This window comes from Leptonychotes weddellii, chromosome 10 (genome assembly GCF_054177405.1).
Source record: "Leptonychotes weddellii isolate Sample4059 chromosome 10, ASM5417740v2, whole genome shotgun sequence".
Classification (NCBI taxonomy): Eukaryota; Metazoa; Chordata; class Mammalia; order Carnivora; family Phocidae; genus Leptonychotes; species Leptonychotes weddellii.
In genome coordinates, this window is record NC_138378.1 from 98,800,339 (window position 1) to 98,814,238 (window position 13,900).

Sequence of the window (13,900 nt, forward strand, 5' to 3'; positions counted from 1 at the left end):
TTAATACTGCTCCATCTCATTTATTTAACTAAATACTCTGAGTACTTATTAACTAAATATCCACTGTCAGAATATTTTGTTCCATCGTACAGTGTAAGGTCAGAATGAATGACGTGGGGCAAGAACCCAGAAGTGGCACTAGATGGATGTGATAAAGGAACATTAAACATAACCTGCGCCTTTCATCATCCTGCATCACCTGGGGCCATGTTATTATGGCAGTGGTGATACAGATAAATGGTCCCCCAAAGAGGATGGCCTATACATCTTGGTCCTGAGTCCCTTGCATTTATATAGATCAGGCTACATGGAATTATGTACACTTAGGTCACCATAGAATTTCAGACCTTTGGGCTACTATCTAAAGGAAGAATACCTGTAAAACCGTAGGGAAAATTCTATCTACAGAAAATCAAGAACTGCACTGGAGCTGACTCAGCCACAGGAGTTCACACGTCAGAAGTCCACCTCACATCATTAGGGTGCTTGGTGGCCCCCTTTGGTGCTCTCTGGCCTAATCCAAGCTGCTTTCTTGTGTATGTACAGCTTCTGTTTCATGACATGAGCTTCCATAGGCCTCCCTGGCCCCTTCTTCACAAGGACTTCCACTCTCTTCCATAGAAAGTGACAATGCACACTATGTTACCTGTCCCAAATCCCAAAATAGAGAGATTCTAACTGATAGCAAAAAGGAGAAGGGGGCTGCAATGGACAAACAACTGCAATGTGCCACCCAGAGCCCCTTCGGAAATACAGGATTTCTCCCCTAGCCACTGGGAGTGCTGCTGACAGAGTCCCCAGCTGTCAGCCCCCACAAAGACTGCCTCAGCTGCCCCACCCAAAGCAGTGTCCCCTTCCTGGGCAGCTGGACTTACAAATAGAGAGCATAGTGGCCTCGTCCTCTTGTTCCAACTCGGAACATCTCTGAAGATTCATTCCAGCTTCAAAACTCTCTACAGGATCTGCTAAGCCCTGCAGTGAGACTGCATCACCATTCAGCTGCTCCCTCTGCCCACTCATGCTTCCTTCCTTCCCCTCTCCCCCTCCCCTGCCCCTTGTTGATCTTGAGAGCACTCCCGGATAACCGTCCTACACAATTTCAGAGCACTTCGTGGGAAACCAGTCAGCGACATGAGCATAACTCAGACATTGCACACATTGTATTTTCAAGCCAAGCCATATAGGTTGTCACCAGCCAACCAAAATACTGTTTGTCCCAGATTAAGGGCTCATTCCTGATCCAATAAAGTAAGACCCAAAGGCCAGGAAGATAAGGTAGGGTGGTAGAAAACACCATTTTCAGAGCAGCAGAAGCTCTGGGCTAAGTGGCAGGTTTTGATAGCTCTGTACATTCTCTTATGAACCCCAGGCTGGATGCATGGGTTTGTCCTGTTCTTCCCACAATCCACAGAATTCAGTCTGAGTTCTTTTTTCTTTATAGCTATCACTGATGCCTCTGCTTCCTGGAGATCCCTGCCCACGCAAGAATGTCTGGAAGGAAAACATCTCTACTGCTCTCTGAAAACATTCCCTTTCGAGTTGGAGAGGTTTCCTGCGAATCATGACAGGAAAACAGAAAGGAGATATGTAAAACAGTAAACATAATACGTTAAGAAGAGTTATTAAAGAGATTTTTAGAAATTCAAGCTTGTGTTATTGCACTAATTAAGGACACTCCGTGATACTTCTTATAAAATTTTAAAAATCCCTTCCTCCTCACATTAGTAATGACTGTATCTTTGTTAAGAAAAAAGACTTACTCATTTTGTTTAAAATTACATGTCTCATTATAAAAATTAAAGTGAAACAGAAAAGTCTAACAGTGAAAAAAATTGCCCAAAATCCTACTGCCCATAAATAACCATACTTAATATTATGTGAGAGTATTATTCTAGATGTCTATCTATTCATATATCCAGAAAAAAATCTACTGACTTTCATTAAAATGGAATCACAATATGAATGCTATTTCAACATTAAAATTTTATTTTTAATTTTATTTAACCAAAAAAATGAAAATGAGGTAAAATTGAAGTAATCCTTGAATATGAAATGTTTATTTACCATAAGAAGTATTCCCAAAAAGATCACTCTTAGGTCAAAAAGTGATTATGAAAACTGAGTTGAAATAATTTCAACTACATATTTCAACTCTAGATGCTTCGAATGGAACCATGTCCTGCCATAAAAATGGGAGGGAGGAAGCAGACCACATTACCTTCTGTCTCCCTCCTCAATCCCTGATTCAGATTATATCATTATTTTTATATCATCAAGTGTGGCAAAAACTGCTTCTTCTTCCCCAGTCTCTGTTTCCCCCTTTTTCAATTATAAGTATTAGTTGAGCACAAGACGTCCCTGCTAAAGACAACATTTCCCTGCCTCCTTTACAGGCAGTTGTGGCCATCTGACAAAATTCTGGGCAACAAAATACTGGAGAAGTATCTGCAACTTCTACACCACGCCTTAACAGAGAAGGAGCAGGCTATTGCCTAGATCCCTTTTCCACCTCTCCACAGGCTAGCATGCAGACATGATGGTGATGGCTGGAACATCCATGTGGGAATATGAGATGAAAGTCACACGCTGACGATGGGCAGAGCAACAAAGCAGTAGACGCCTGGGTCCCAATACCTTTAACCTCCAAACCAGCCCTGGATTATCCACCCAGGCTTTTACATGAGAATGAAATACATTTCTATTTCGTTAAAGCCAATTCGTTTTTAGGTTTCTTTTTATAGCATCCTAACTGTATTCTAGCTACTATCTCAACTAATCCATCAATAGACTATACATTTATTGTCTACTCTAAAATCATAATTCCCAGAATTAGTTTATCTTAGTTCTGTATTCAAAGTCATTCAATGTTCACAGCAAGTCCCTTTTACCATGGTATCTCCATTCCTGAATTTTGGGAGATTTCTTTCTCTCTTTGTTTTTATTTGGTTTGTTGGTAGTATGTTGGTTTCCTATTGCTACTATAACAAATTAGAGCTTAGAACAACACAAACTTACTATCTTACAGTCCTGTATGTCGCAAGTGCAAAATAGATTTCACTGGGCTAAAGTCAAGGTGTTGGCAGGGCTGTGTCCCTTTTGAAGGCTCCAGGAGAGAATCTGTCTCACTGCCTTTTCCAGCTTCTAAAGGCTGTCTGCATTCCTTAGCTCATGCCCCTTCCCCCACCCTCAAAGCCTACAATATAGTAAATCTTCAAATACCTCTCTGATTCTGACCTTCTTGCCTCCCTCTTTCACTTATAAGAAAAGTTGTGATCACACTGGGACCATTAGTAATTCAAGATAGGTTCCCCCTCTAAAGATCCCTAACTTTACACCTACAAAGTCCCTTTTGCCATGTAAAGTAATATACTCACATGTTCTGGGGATTAGGACGTGGCCATCTGGGGAGAAGGTACATTATTCTGGCTTCCACAGATGGTTTTGTTTTATTCTCCTTCTCTCATCTGACCAAGTTGTTTTTTTCTAGAAAGGGCTCATGAGTGCTTCACTGCCTGAAGTATGGGATACACTACCGAGAATGTGTATTTCCTTTCTACTTGAAAACAACTTGTCTGAATGTTATATTAGATTGCCACTTTTTCCCAGATGGCATTTATCTCTATGCTAAAAGAACACTTGGAGGCAGCATGTCATTTTTCTCTTTTTCTACCTTAATGCCTTATTCTTTTTCTACCTTAATGCCTTAAGAATTCTCTCTTTATCCATGAAGTTCAACCTAACCAGTCTATGTCTAGATGTCGATTGCTTTTTATTACTTTTGCTAGGATACAGTAACCTTGTCCAATTTAATCATGCAGTTCTTTATTTCACAGAAATTTTCTTCTGTTATATCAATCTCTGAATACATTTTCAGTTCCATTTGTGAGATTATATATATCAGGGTCATCAATCATCTTTGCATTGGATTGATTATCTTTGTCTCTCTTCCATGTTTATTACTTTATATTTAATTTAAATATCTTATTCTTTTTTATCTACATTCATCATGGCTATGTCAAGTCTTTTGTCTACATCAGTATTTTTATTTTCACCTATTCTAGTCTGTTCCCTGATGTTTCTTTTTTTTTTTTTTTTTAAAGATTTTATTTATTTGCGAGAGAGAGAATGAGAGACAGAGAGCATGAGAGGGAGGAGGGTCAGAGGGAGAAGCAGACTCCCTGCTGAGCAGGGAGCCCGACGTGGGACTCGATCCCGGGACTCCAGGATCATGACCTGAGCCGAAGGCAGTCGCTTAACCAACTGAGCCACCCAGGTGCCCTCCCTGATGTTTCTAATCACTTTATTGTTTCTGTGATGTCTTAGTTTGGTCCTCAATTTGTTTTATTTGCTCTAGAGCATCTTCATTATATTATCTATCATCTCTTCCCTGATATGTTACATGACTGTCATTTTTGCTACATTGCCAAATAACACAGAGAATTTGTGGGAATTTCTTTTGTTCTGGGTCACTGTATTTCCGAGATTGGATTCATAGTTTGTTCTTTTTTGTTTTTGTTTTTTTATGCCTGTTTTTATTGTTGCTGAAGTACGTCTTCACAGTTGCACTGTCATTTCTTATGCTTTCCATACTTGATCTGAGCAGCTTTATCCCAATAATTTTTCTCAGATGTAGTGTGGGTTACTATTCATTTTCTCCTCTCAGCTATTATTTGAGAGCTGGATATCTCATATTCAGTCATAGACTGAGTCACAGCAGGTGCAGACATGTAAAAAAAAAAAGAAAGAAAGAAAGCTCTACTGATGCTACAGTCGCTTTAAGAATACAGGGGCTCTATTCTCTCTTCTGAGAGTGTTCACTCCATCTATTCAGAGAAGGGGAATGAGGGCATGAGGTGACACCATGCATATGATCAAGGGTAGATTGGGATTTCTGGGCATAAAGTTTATACAATTTAAGTGACTATTTTAAGGAAAAGAACCCAAAGTTATGGGACAAAATTAGATATGAACATGAACTTTTGTTTAGAACAAGAAAGGTTACCCAAACATTGTAAGTGTTAAAAACATGGCAAATACCACAAAACCAGAGCATTGAGAATTACAGTTAATAATTAACTGTCTACACACTTCTGTAATACTTTTTTCCCCTCATTTTTCCCTACTATCTTTCATTTACCTCTTAATAGGACCACAATTTTGTGAAACCACTTTCTGTGGAGAGACTAGAAAGATAATCTAGTTTCTGCTAACATATTTCTCAAGATTTGCTTTTCTTATTGATAGTTTTATCATGGAGTATTTCTTTTATCTTCATAATTCATACTTGGTAATATATAAATTTGGGGGAATATTATCAAATTGGAGATTCTCTATCAAAGTTCTTTCATATATCATATTTGGAAGTTTTTTCCAACTTCTGGCTCCAGTTCCAAATTTTTCATACCTTGTTTCTCTGGTAGCACTCACATATTTCCAATGCCAGATACCATGGACACTTTCACATCATTATTCAGCCTCTGGCTTTGCAGTTGCTTAAAGTGACTCCAGTTGGACTTGCAGAACACAAGGTATAAGTATTTCTGGAGGCAATTTCTACACTGGTATAGCTAACAATAACTTAATACTCATGAACAGAATTGTAAACCACTTAAATATACCTCATAAATCTAATCAAACTGTATCCCCGGCTCAACTTACCCTAAGCTAATTCACAAAAATATTCCACTGGCCACTCCATTGCCACCCAGCAGAAGGAGAAGCCAGAGCAGAAAAAACAGCTTTTAAATGACCAGTCAAAATACTTTCTTTTTGCAAATTTTACAAAATTTTACAAAAACACAAGATAATGTGAGAATAGTGTGCTAGAGCCCCTCCTGTGTCATTTCAAAGGACCTATGCAAATGAGAGACTCTAAAGCTTGCTTTACTATATTCACTGTATATCTACAAAAAACAGAGAGAGCAAACAGAAAATAAAAAACAAAACAGCAGACTTAAGCCCTAACAGATTAATAATTACATTTAATTTAAATTATCTAAATACAGCAAGTAAAAGAGATTGGCAAAGTGTATTAAAAAACATGACCCAACTATATGCTGTTTATAAGAAATGCACATCAAATATAATAATCTAGGCAAGTTGAAAATTAAAAGTATGGTAAAAGATATATTATGCAAACACTAATCAAAAGAAAGCAGGAATGGCTATATTAATATAATATAACATTGACTTCAGAACAAAGAAAATTACCAGAGACAGAGAAGGACATCATTATATAATGATAAATGGGTCAATGCTACAAGAGGACATAGCAATTCTAAATATGTATGCACCAAACCACAGAACTACAAAATATTTGTAGCAAAATGAATAAAGTGAAAGGAGGAACAGACAATTCCACATTTCTAGTTAGAGACTTCAATACCCATCTCCCAAAAATCAGTAGAACAACTATCTAGAATTCAGCAAGGATACAAAAGAACTCAAACACAACATCAGCCAACAGGATCTAATCAACACTGATAGAATACTCCACCTAACAATAGAATACACATTCTTGTCAAGGACCCACAAAACATATACGAAGATAGACTATATTATGGTATTCTGAGCCATAACCCCACCTCTTCCTTGTGTCAACATTCCCCCTCAACTCACAGAAAGGCCACCTACCATCAACCAATCTCCGTTCCAATTTAGAGATGTATGAAATATTATAGCTCTAGTACATTCTAGTCACCAGATCCCATAGAGTAGGGAAGAAGAAAAGGTAAAGGAGACTCAAATCTCCCCCAGAGATACAAGCCCATTCATACTAGAATTCCATAGCTTGTTCAGGAAATAAATAGGATAAAATGGAATCTGGAATCCAAACCTTGTAAATGGCACAGACCACAGCCATCAGGAGCCGACAGCCCTAGGGGTTACTCCCTAGAGGAGGGATTACTCAGGGTACTTTTCCAAGACTGGGACTGATTAAGCATAAAAAAATCACATGACTGGTATTTTAATTAGATTTAGCCATTGAATTCCATTGTAAAGCCTGCACCTACCTCTAAAAAAGGGTAAATGACTCTTTCAAATGTGCATTAATTCTAGGATACCATTTAGAAAATTACCTCATCCAATGTACTACGTGGCACCCAAACTGCCCAGAAGAGTTATTATATTTCCCCAAAGTGAGCAATTGACTCTTTTCTAACCAGTTGTATTAAGTCCAATTAGAAGCAGAATATAACTTCCTAGATATTTAAAATAGAATAGGCCAGTATTATAAAAGCCAGCTGAGTAATTTATAGGAATTTTTTAATATACTGGTAATATTCCATTAAGATAAGTTAAACTGCCATTTGGAGAATAATTTTCATTATATATAAAGATAGAACTCATACTTTGTCACTCCCCTAAGGCCGTGTGTGTGCATGTATGTGTGTGTGTGTGTGTATTAGTGTCTGACTTAGACAGAAATGTATCATTTCCAAATAGTTGTTCTGAATTATTCTTTTTCTTCTTTATTTTTTTCTCTAAAGGTATCTGTTTTCTCCATATCATCTATATACTATGACATCATGGAGCAAGTACATCAGCACATTCTTTTCCTGTTACATAAATTACTGGGCAGTAAAAATATTCACAGAGCTCCCCTGGGAGACAATTGTGAATCATAAAACCAAGTTTTCTCCATGACTCTACTAAAGTACAATATGAATTTGTGAAAACTGCATCCCACTGGGAGTCAGGTAGGGTAGGTACTCAGTTTAACCTCTGAAGTCCTCAGTCTCCCCTTGTAGAATGTGAGTGTTGAGATCTGTCTTCTTCTGACTCATGAGGGATCTGCAAAGTTTAAATAGGCTCATATGCATGAAAGTCTGTTGGGTCCCTTAGGGCAGGAGGATAACAATGAGAATTTGGTAGTCTTATTCTTTATTGTAAATCCAAGAAAGTCTTTTAAATTTTAATTAGTTTCTTTAAACCCCTGTGGATTAAGTCTCTTTTGCCCATTTTACAAGTTAGAATTCAGACACTGGCAAGTTAAATGGTTTGCCCCAATCATATAACCCCCCTGGAATTAGAGCAAAGAGTTCCTTGCACCCATTGCTGTGAGGAAGCCACACAGAAGCATCTGGGGGCCTTGTGAGCAGAATCATGGTACAAGAGCTTTAATGTATGGTGGAGCTTTATGGCTCTGCTGCAGGGTACCAGAAAGATTCTTCTTAATTTTTATTTTTGAGAGACTGGGGATTTTTCATTTGGGAAAAAATGGGAGAGAGAACACTGAACAGCAGGATCAAAATCATAATCCCTGTTTTTAATGGAAATATGAACTCAAGATTTTACCTTTGCTTGCCCCAGCTTGAAATCATGCCCCGAGGGGAAGTCTGCCTTCCTTCCAACCAGGTGGCACAGTGTGCTTTGTTTTAAGCAGGTCAACTCAAATGTGTTCCCCTTTTTATGCTCTCCCTAATAAAGCACTGTGCAAAAGATGTTGATATTGGAATGAAGCATGTACGTTTCCTAGTTGAATGGTTAAATATTGGCTAACTGGAACTCTAAGAAGGAAAAGAAAGTCATGTCTCCCTTCTGTATTTTGGGATTCTTGTTTATAGTGGGTGGAACTCCAGTGAGTCACTACTAAGGAGTGAAATTGGATGCCTTCTTTGGCTTCTCTGCTGTTCTCCATGCTGCCTTTTGTTTGTAGGAGCTGCAGGCCTTTGCACAGTTGGATGGTATAAAAAGAGAGAAATTGACACAAGCAATAAAACCACAGAGGCCCTCAAACCATTTCTCTCTTGCTTTATGGGAGTTTTTGTTTGTTTGAGGGGTTTTTTGGTGTTTTTTTGTTTGTTTCTTTGTTTGTTTTATGTGTGGGGTTTTGGGGTTTTTTTGGGTTTTGTGGGGGTTTTTTTGTTTTTTTTTTGTGTGTGTGTGCTTATTTTCTTTTTATTTTCTGCTCCTCAGCAGCACAAGAGAGGAAACCTAATATAAAGTATTAACTTTGCCAAGCTTCAGAAAGCCACAAAATATTCTTTTATGTATCTTTTTTTTTTTTAAACTTGAGCACTAAGAATTAGAGGATTTGGAATTAAGACAGAGAATGGGGAAAACTAGAGGGATCTCTCCTCATCTTCCTTCTTTGGGCTGCAATATGGAAATATGTAACAAGTTGCAATTCCAGTCAGTAATATGTGTTCTTAGGGCAGAATTCTGCAAGGAGATGGCCATTTATCTGGTTATAACCACTCTGGATCTCATCACTAAGAACCCAACAAGTTAATCTGGACCCAAGGAGTTGCAAAAAGATGTGAGACTTCATGAAGGCAGGATTTTTGAGATTGCCAAGACAAAACATGAAACAATTGTTGCAAGGTCAGGTTCTGAATCATCTCAGATCTTTTTCATCAAATCTTTGCATCTTAGATCTTTCATCTATGTATTGCATGACATTGAGCGAATTGCTTACCCTATCAAACCTCTGTCTTCATAGCAACATTCTTCCTAACAGCCCAAAAGGGGAAACAACCCAATTGATGAATGGATAAGCAAAATGTACTACATCCCTAGAATGGAGTATTATTCAGCCATAAAAAGGAAAGGGAGCGCTGATACATGCCACAATGTAGATAAACCTTAAAAACATCATGTTAGGGGCGCCTGGGTGTCTCAGCCATTAAGCGTCTGCCTTCGGCTCAGGTCATGATCCCAGGGTCCTGAGTTTGAGCCCCACATTGGGCTCCCTGCTCAGGAGGAAGCCTGCTTCTCCCTCTCTCACTCCCCCTGCTTGTGTTCTCTCTCTCGCTGTGTCTCCGTCAAATAAATAAATAAAATCTTAAAAAAAAAAAATCATGTTAAGTGAAACAACCAGTCAAAAAAGTCTACATATGATATGATTTCATTTATATGAAATGTCCAGAATGGGTAAATTCATAGAGATAGCAGATTAGTGGTTCCCAGGCTCCGGTGACTTAGAAGAACAGAGAGTGACTGCTAACGTGGTGTACCAGGTTTCTTTTGCAGGTAATGAAAATATCCTGAAATTTGACTGTGGTGATGGCTGAATATCCTGGTGAACATACCAAAAGTTACTGAACCATATACTTTAAAAGGGTGACTTTTATGGTATGTGAATTATATTGCAATTGTAGGTGGGAGGGGACCCTGTTTCTCCTCTTTTAAAAAAGATTAGTAATAGTTTCTCTCTCATCAGATTTTTAACAATTAAATTAAATAATGCAAGTAGTGCACATTACACAGTGACCAGCACATAGTAAGTGCCAAATTAATGTTAATTATTAACGAGAACTTGATTCAACTCTCCACTCACCGTTAACATACAATGAACTGTAAGAAGTATGCAGTGGGTTCTCATCTGACCTCCAGAGTTTCCACTGTGATCTAGTAACTGGCCCTAAGTGGTGTGGCTGAAGGAGTAGCTCTGATCCCATCTGCATCCTTTTCTGAGAATCCCATGCTTATGTTGCCCCAAAGTGGGATGACCAGATTTAGCAGCTAAAAATATAGGAAACCCAGTTAAATCTGAATTTCAGACAAACTAGTCATTTTTTTCTTATTATAAATATGTCCCAAATGTTTCATAGGACATACCAATGCTTAAAAATTATGCAATATTTGGGATATACTTCTACTCAAAAAATTATTTGTTGCTCACCTAAAATTCAAATTTAGCTGGGCATCTGGCAACCCTACTACCCATGAAGTCAACACTAGGCTGGAAAGCCTCATTTGGCATCACAGCCCTCATTATAAAGCCTCAGTAAGTGCCCATGCTCAGAGGCCACCCACGGGGTACTACACATTTATTAATAGATTTCTACCATGACTCCACTCCCATAAGCCCTACAAAATGATGGCCTTACTCCCGAAGTCTAGTAGCTCTTCCATCTCTAAGTTGTCGATGCCAGAGTTTTTGTTCTCAATGCAGATGTTGTTCCCCAAGAACACAGCATGTGTCTGCATCATGGCAATAGATGAGGCAGATTAAGCTCTTCTAGTTCCATTCCCTGGTGGGAATGGAACAACTGCATTTGCACAGAGCTTTTCTGGACATTAACCACCTAACTTCTCCAGCAACAACTGAGGCCAGAACTTAATATCCAGTAGCTGTGGTTTACATGAAAAACACAAACACACACAAAAATAATGTGTGAGTGCAAAAACATATTAAGTGGCCATCGTCAAGTATAACCTCAGTCATTAGTTATGGTTAAAATGTCAGTTGCCAAAACCAAACCTTTAGGTCTTTAAGAATAAGACGAATGTTACACATACAATCACGTAAATATAATGAATCTATGTGGAATTTAGCTTTCAAAAGTAGTTCATTACTATTCAGTTTGCTGTTTTCCCATTCTTTTAGAAATTTTATTCTACCAGGAGGTTTCTCACATTTTCAGCCAATGTTTCAACACGGTGTACCTCAGAGACTGGTGAGAACCTGAATTTTATTCACACACCAGGTGATTGTCCCATGTCAATCAGGGACTACTCGAGTCATAAATTATACTGGTTTTTTAAATCTGAAAAGTATTTCCAACAGCACTGGCTACATAATTTGTGGGACCCAGTGCAAAATGAAAACGCATTTTCACTGTATTCAAAATTCATGAAGAATTTCAAGACGGTGAGAGCAGAGCACTAAAGCAAGTCCAGGCGGCCTTGTGCAACCTTACAAGTTGTGTGCCCAGGAAGCCAGCCCTGACCACAGAGATCACAACAGCCAAACTGAGTCAGCATTTTGAGGGCACAGTTATGTGCATTTCTCTTCCTCCGAGCCAAGGATTGAAATCATCTGATAAATTTTATTTGTTTCTTTCTTCATCTCATTTGATGGTTTCATCAAATCCTGAGGACCCTAAAAAAGAAAGACCGTGACAAGAAATGGGTAGCGTGGGTTACCCCTGGGCTAGGGAGCAGGGTGGCTGCAGGACAGGAGTAAGAGGAAGACTTTTGCTGTGTGTGCTTTGGTACCTTATGTATTTTGAACCATGTGATGTGAATGTCTTACCCAGTCAAAAATGAATAAATAAATTTAAAGAGAAGTTTGGAATCTTAGATCAAACCCAGCTGAATAAGGCACATGCATTTTGAATATATACAGGGGCCACCATTTGGGTGTTTTATACTTTTCTATTTTTTTATGTCTTACGCCTCAACAGAAAGATATTTCTTAAGAGCAATCATGAAATATTCTAGAATGCCTTTAATAGAATTGACAAGGTAGACTGAATAAGGTAAAATTGTTTCTGTGCACCACAAAGTGCTTTACCTCCTAATGCACAGTATATTTTCAGTTTGAGATCTTTGTGAATTATGTGACAGGATATGGTTCCCACTTTGTTTTGGCAGTTCAGGGTCTAATTCAAGCTCAAACCTAGTAACTGGGAGCCCTTTGGGCCACATTTCTGTGTTCTAAAGCTTTCCCTGAGATTTAAATTCTTACCTTAGTTAGGATTTATTTTTCATGATTCCATCTTCATGTATCTTCATATTTTCTTCTTTTATTCTATGATCCTTTTAAAGCACAAGAAATACTTTGTGGAATGAAGTAGATAATTCTCAGCATTTATCCCACAAAGTAACAATGAACGTAGGAGAATTGAATCAAAAGGTTTGGCAGTATCATTTGGCCCTGTTTGTGTGTTAAAGAATACCTCACTAGACAGGGAAGCAGAATAGCGAATTAAGAACAAAATGATAGATTCATTGGAAAAGGAAGTGTTGTGTAAACTTAGAAACAAGCTCCAAACCAAACTACGTGTTAAAAATCAGGTAAAAGTTAAAAGTGAGGAATAAACTTCCAACCTTCTACTAGCACAGCTATCAGACTTGGCCCTGATCTAGATTAGAGCTAACAACTTGGAATATTATCAGTGTCACCTATAAATCATACCTGCAGCATATACTGTCTACCCATACCATTATTGGTAATTAGGAAAAATCAGGAACAACCTAAATGACAAAGCATGAGGGAACAGATAAGTTATCTATCCAAAACACAGAATATTATACAGCCACTAAAAATAATGCTCTCAAAAAGTGTAATGGAATGATGACCACAGTTAAGCCTGCTATTTGGTATACTTGAAAGTTGCAGAGAGTAAATCCAGAAGTTCTCATCACGATGAAAAAAAAACATTTTTCTTTTTTTTTTTTTCTATCTATATGAGGTGATAATTAACCTGTTGTGGTAACCATTTTGCAATATATGTAAGTCAAATCATTATGCCATACACCTTAAACTTTTAAAAATGCTTTTATTTAAATTCAATTTAATTAACATGCAGTGTATTTTTAGTTTCAGAGGTAGAATTTAGTGATTCATCAGTTCTGTGTAATATCCAGTGCTCATTATATCAAGTGCACTCCTTAATGCCTATCACCCAATTATCCCTTCCCCCCACCAACCTCCCCTCCAGCAACCCTCAGTTTGTTTCCTATAGTTAAGAGTCTCTTATGGTTTGTCTACCTCTCTGTTTTTGTCTTATTTTATTTTTCCTTCCCTTCCCCTAAGTTCATCTGTTTTGTTTCTTAAAGTCCACATATGAGTGAAATCATATGGTATTTGTATTTTTCTGACTCACTAATTTCACTTAGCATTATACCTTCTGGTTCCAACCACATCCTTGCAAATGACAAGATTTTATTCTTTTTGATGGCTGAGTAATATTCCATTGTATATATACCACATCTTCTTTATCTATTCATCTGTTGGTGGACATCTCAGCTCTTTCCATAGTTTGACTATTGTGGACATTGCTGCTATAAAGATCAGGGTGCAAGTACCCCTTCGGATCACTACATTTGTATCTTTGGGGTAAATACCCAGTAGTGCAATTGCTGGGTTGTAGGGTAGCTCTATTTTCAACTTTTTTTTTTTTTAAAGATTTTATTTATTTATTTATTAGAGAGCGAGCGAGAGAGA

The 13,900-nt window shown here is 38.0% G+C and overlaps 1 long non-coding RNA gene across 1 annotated transcript in view; it reads right to left on the bottom strand.

Annotated features, from left to right (window-relative positions):
- Positions 1-1,157, bottom strand: part of LOC115939333 (uncharacterized) — a 558,748-nt gene extending 557,591 nt beyond the window's left edge. The window contains exon 1 of the long non-coding RNA XR_014138275.1: positions 876-1,157. This is a non-coding gene — a long non-coding RNA (uncharacterized LOC115939333). The remainder of the gene's footprint in view (positions 1-875) is intronic.
- Between the last annotated feature and the right edge of the window lie 12,743 nt (positions 1,158-13,900).